Source organism: Pteropus medius, unplaced genomic scaffold (assembly GCF_902729225.1).
Source record: "Pteropus medius unplaced genomic scaffold, Ma_sr-lr_union100, whole genome shotgun sequence".
NCBI lineage: Eukaryota > Metazoa > Chordata > Mammalia > Chiroptera > Pteropodidae > Pteropus > Pteropus medius.
Genome location: NW_024351730.1, coordinates 32,985,451 through 32,991,356, shown reverse-complemented (window position 1 = coordinate 32,991,356; position 5,906 = coordinate 32,985,451). Strand labels below are relative to the sequence as shown.

The following is a 5,906-nucleotide window of genomic DNA, read 5'->3' as shown; positions in this document are numbered from 1 at the left end:
AAGCCAGTCATAAAAAGACAAACACGTATGATTCCATTCATATGAAGTACTTAGAGTAGTCAAAATCATAGAGACAAAAAATAGCATAGTGGTTGCCAGGGCTTTGAGGGGAAAGAGGGCATGAGGATTAATGTTTAATGGGTATAGAGTTTCACTTTTACAAAATGAAAACAGGAAGATCGATGGTGGTGATGGTTGCACATTATGAATGTATTTAATATCACTGAATTGTACACTTAAAAATGGCTAAGATGGTACATTTTATCTGATATGTATTTTACCACAACAGAAAAATTATTTTAGTCTACGGCCATGCCACTCTGAACAAGCCTGATCCCAACTGATCTCAGAAGCTAAGCAGGATCGGGCCTGGTTAGTACCTGGATGGGAGATCACCTAGGAAGATCAGGTGCTGTAGGCATAAAAAATTAAAAAAATAAGGGATTGTAAGCTGACAAGGTCCTTGCAATCTGTGAAGTCAACCAAAGGTTGCCTAGCCTAAACAAAATAAAAAATAAAAAATAAAAAAAAAAATAAGGATGCGGTTCCATAGTGTAGCGGTTAGCATATCTGCTTTATATGCAGAAGGTTCTGGGTTCACGCCCCAGTGGAGCCACAGTTGATGGTCTACAGCCATACCACCCTGAACAAGCCCAATGTCTGATCTCAGAAGCTAGCAGGGTCGGGCTTGGTTAGTACTTAGAAGGGAGACCACTTAGGAAGACCAGGTGCTGTAGGCATAAATAATAATAATAAATAATAAAAAGAAAAAATAAAATAAAAAGTAAATAAATAAAAATTATTTTTAAAAATGTCGAATTCAGAGAAAAATAACTTTCTGTTCAAGATAGCAGAGAAGGCTTCTTGGAAAAGATACATCTATGTTGAACTTTGAAAGACTGGTAGAATTTAAGCATGAAGTTTTCAGGCAGAGGAAACTACCTCAGCAAAAGCATAGAGGCAGAAAATTACAAAGCGAAGAAAAGAGAGAGAAAGGAAGATCATACATAAAGTGGCAGATAGCTTTAAATGCCCAGCTCATAAGCTCAGAATGGACTTGGTAGGCAGCGAGAAGCTGCTGAAAGTGTGTAAGAGATATTCGTCCTGCTATTTTTGCTAAACCTCCACCAACTGTTAACATACAATGTGAGAAGCGCTAACAAGATTTTTTTTAATTATAATTATGAAAATTTTGATGGCATGTTTTCAGAAAAACAACTATAATCTTTTCAAAAAGTTTTTCCACCTGTTCCTTTATAAACTTTTTAGAGTAATGAATACTGTTACAAATTATACAGGGTTCAACAAGAAAACATGAATGACTCAGTTTCTCCAAGCATAAACTATAATCGCCAATTGATGATACCACAATAAATTGTGTAGTTTTAAGCATGAGTTGCGTTTTAGTCAATTAGTGAGTCTCATTAGTCACAGGGGCAAAATAGGGAGGGGAGAAAATCTTATTTTTCCATATATATAATATATAATATAGCTGTGGATATAGTACATAAATGGATGTACAGTATATCTATGGAATTGCAATTTCATGGTGAGGGGTGGGCAGGAACATATAGGAAAAAAAATGTTCAAAGTTTCCTTTGGGAGAGTGATAATGAAAATAAATTTTTGAGAAATACTAGACTAGAAGGAACAGGCATTGTGCAAATCGTTTGCTTCTTTTTCAATATTATTTTATATTAGTTTTAGGTGTAGGGCGTAGTGGTTAGACATTTATACAATTTATGAAGTGATCCCCCTGACTAGTCTAGTATTCACTTGGCACTATGTGTAGTTATCACAATATTGTTGACTATATTCCCTATGCTGTACTTCACATCCTGGTGACTATTTTGCAGCTACTAATTTGTGCTTCTTAATCCCTTCACCTTTTTCACTCAGCCCCCAAACCACCTCCACCGCCACCATCTAGCAATCACCAGTTTGTTTTCTGTATCTGAGTCTATTTTCATTTTGTTTGTTCATTTATTTTGTTTTTTAGATTCCACATGTAAGTGAAATCGTATGGTATTTGTCTTTCTCTATCTGACTTATTTCACTTAGCATAAAAGCAAATCATTGTTTTGTCTCCGTTTGAGTTGCCAGCCAGTTAATGCCAGTGTAGACTCTAATCAGGCCTAACCTGGCTCTCTCACCATTTGCTAAAGCTTGAGCCTCAGCTGTAGTGCCACCAATGCTCATGTTTACAACCGGACCACGCAAAATCTCTATTAAAAACCAAGTGCTCTTTCACAACTGAAATATTGACAAAAATACAAATGCCCTTGCTCAAATCCAAGAAGAAAACACAACCTCTGGAACAAATTTCCAGAGTAGGATTGCTTCATTACACAAACAGTACTTCTTAGTCTAAAACATCTTGCTCTGGGAACTTAACGCTACAGCCAAAAAACATCAGACAGATTTGGAGGAGGGCGGCTTTTGGCTAATAACAGCAAAGTGACCTCACCCGTGAGAAGGCCCGAGTATAAACTTCAGTCTTGGAAAACAAGACACATCTTGTAAATCAAATGCATAGAAATATTAAGAAGTCCAACCACATCTCACTTGGATAAGAGATCCGCACACCAGGCGATTTCATAGATTGGGCTCTGTGTCTATCCCAAGGTAAGGTCAGAACAAGAGAACAGCCACGTAGCTCACATTGCTAGTGCATGGCCCACCCCACTTCCCCCAAACTGAATGAGGGTTCTGTCTGAGCAAAAGGCAGCGACATAGGACTCCGGGGATTGATGTGAGCAGCTGCTGTGTTTACAGAGCTTGACTAAAAGAATGTGTTTCATCCCTGTGCCTGAAAGTCATCATCCCTCACAGAGTATATTAGCAGTTTCTGTGAAAAGAGGAGGCGTTCTAATTCTTATTACAGAAGCCTCCATGACAATCTCCATTAATATTCAGCTTTCTTATTGGTCTTCATTATTATTATTATTATTATTATTATTAATTATTATTATTATTTATTGAGTCCTGGTCTAGTCATGCATTGGACAAGGCATTATGTGAACATCACCTCTTCTCAAAATTACTCTATAAAGTAGATATTATTATCATCCTCATTTGACAGATAAGGACATGGAAACACAGAGAGGTTAAGTAATTTTCCCAAGGTCACACAGCTAGAACATTTCAGAGGCGAGATATGAATCCAGGTCTGTCTGACACATCAATTCTCTACTATATTTTCTCCAGGGATAAGAATTTAAACACGTGCTCCATCCTCCAAAAGCTCGACTGATGTAATTTAGATTCAGAGGCAGTAGAATTTATTTCTGGTAGTGTCCAGTGGCATCAGTGTATTAGCAAGATCTATCTGGCCTTTTTGATGTCCTTTGATAATCTGGCACCTGATAGGGAGATAGGCACAAAAGACTGAAGGTACAAGAAAATGGCAGGCATTGAACTTCAACTACTAATGTCTTTCAGTTTAGAATTTACCGATTCCGAATCAAAGCAGTGGATATATGTACCTACTTGTAACTTTTTGGGCTGGGGCTCAGACATATGTATCTAGCACCTAAGTAATGGATTTGACAGAGCATGTTCATAGATAAAAACCATCAGACTAGGTTCTTGATTAAAATTACTCAGAGGACATAAGAAAAGAAAAAACAAAATCTTGCTATTGTGAAGAAGGATTTCAGGAATACAAAAATGGAGACAGAACCCTCGATTAGTATATGAAAATCCACTCACAAACGTATAAAAATATCATTATGAACTGGACCACATAAAAACAACTGTAGATTTTGATTAAACTGGAATGATATTATGCAATTCTAAAAGAAAAAAAAAATATATATATATATACATATATATATGTGTGTATATTATTTATATATATATTATTTATATATATATAAATCTCCTGTTTCCTTCCTCAGGGCACTGCAGCTTTACTTCTTTGACTTTCGATTTTACTCTTTAAACTCAGCCTTCCACCTCAAAGTTATGCTCAATCATTGTTTTCCTGACGTCTTCAGAGATTTCTCATGTGTTCCTAGGTCCCCAATTATCACATGATGACTCCCATTTCATAATCTTTTGCCACGGCTCCTCTGGGATTACCCACTGCCTGGGAAGATACATGAGCTCAACCCTGGTCTGAGGCCCGTAATTGGACCACTTCTAACCAGCCATCCTCTCTCTTGTTAAGTTCCACTATGTTTGCCAGACACCACTACCTCTAGTGAGCACCACTATTACTGCTAACGCCACCAACTTTGCCAGGCACTCCACCTCTGCTGAGCACTGTCACTGCCAGTCAATACCACTACCACCATCACCACAATGGTCTATGCTGTGCACTATTGCCTGTAGCTGGAGATACTGAGATGCCAAAATAGCTCTGTGTGATCTGGAGTCATCATATACCAAAGCCTGCTGTGCTTTTCACTAAACTGAATCACGTGAGTATGAAAATGGGTTTGCTTATGCTTTAGCTTTTCCAAGAAATTCAATTAAATGATTTGTTCCATTTAAACCCAGAGTTCTCCTCTTTCCAGTATGCACTTGAGTCTACTGAGGGTTAGCCTAGGATTAAATCTAAGAGAAATAAACTACTCCGCCATACCATTGGCTCCCTTAGACATATCCAATTTATTCAGTAGTACATTAAATTAGATTCAAACTGAACCCACGGAACAGACATCGGAATTTAATCACAAACAGCAGTTACTTTTTTTTTAATTGGAGTTTTGTTAATGCCAACATTTAAGAATTTTAAAAACCACAGATCATTTGTTACTGCTTCACAAAATTTCTTTTATTTAATTGGACTTTAGCCTTTTTTCTATTATCTTTGTTGTAAGAAACAGAAAAAAGAAACATGATAGTCCAAGGATGCTGTACGAGTAACTTTTGCTGCTTTACATAGTGTCTTACATGTTTTTTCCTGAAGTTTTTTTACATTGTGAATTTTATCACTAATCATATTTTCCTCATTCCTTTGGTGAACCAGAAGTTTAAAGTTAAATCTGCAATCCACTTTATAGCGTTGAATTGCATCCTTCAAAAAGATATGTTCAAGTCTCAAACCCGGGTACCTGTGAATGGCACCTTATTTAGACATATGGTCTTTGCAGATGTAATTAATTTAGATGAAGTCATACTGGATTAGGATGGGCCTTAGATTCAATGACTGGTGTTCTTATAAGAAAATAGAACACAGAGGTTCAGAAGCCCAGGAGAAGAGGCTGTGTGAAGATAGAAGTAGAGATTAGAATGATGAATGGTACAATTATAAACCAAGGAATGCCAAAGATTGTTGGCACCTACCAGAAGCTAGGAAGAGGTAAGGAAGGATTCTTCTCTAAAGCCTTCTTAAGGAGCCTGTACCTGCTGACTTCAAACTTCTGGCCTCCAGAACTTTGAGAAAATAAACTCCTCTTACTTTAAGACACCTAATATGTGGTGATTTGTCATGGCAGCTGTTGGAAACTAATAAAATTTTGGTACTGAGGATGGGGTACTGCTACATCAAATTCCCAAAAAGTTGGAAGTGGCTTTGGAATTGGATAATGGGTAGTGATTGGAAGAATTTTGAGGCGTATGATAGAAAAAATCTAGGTGTCCTTGAAGCGATTGTTGGTAGAAATATGGACATTAAAGAAGATTCTGGTAAGTCCTTAGAAAGAAGTAAGAACTATAGAGGAATTGTCTATCATCTTAGAGAAGGCATGTATTATCACAAACAGAATGCTGGTGGAAATATAAATGTTAAAGGTAATTCCGATGAAGTCTCAAAGGAAATGATGAACATATTATTAGACACCAGAGAAAAGGTGACCTTTATTATAAAGTGGCAGGAACTTTGCTGAATTATCTTCTACTGTTGGGTGGAAAGCAGAATTTGTAAGTGATGAACTTGAATACTGAGCTGAGGATATTTT

At 37.0% G+C, this 5,906-nt stretch overlaps 1 non-coding gene and 1 pseudogene across 1 annotated transcript; both read left to right on the top strand.

Moving 5' to 3' along the window:
• Positions 1–302: 302 nt before the first annotated feature.
• On the top strand, positions 303–421 carry LOC120588388 (uncharacterized; annotated as a pseudogene).
• Positions 422–543: 122 nt separating this feature from the next.
• Positions 544–616, top strand: TRNAI-UAU (transfer RNA isoleucine (anticodon UAU)). The gene has a single exon. It is a non-coding gene; the product is annotated as a tRNA-Ile (tRNA).
• Positions 617–5,906: the final 5,290 nt, after the last annotated feature.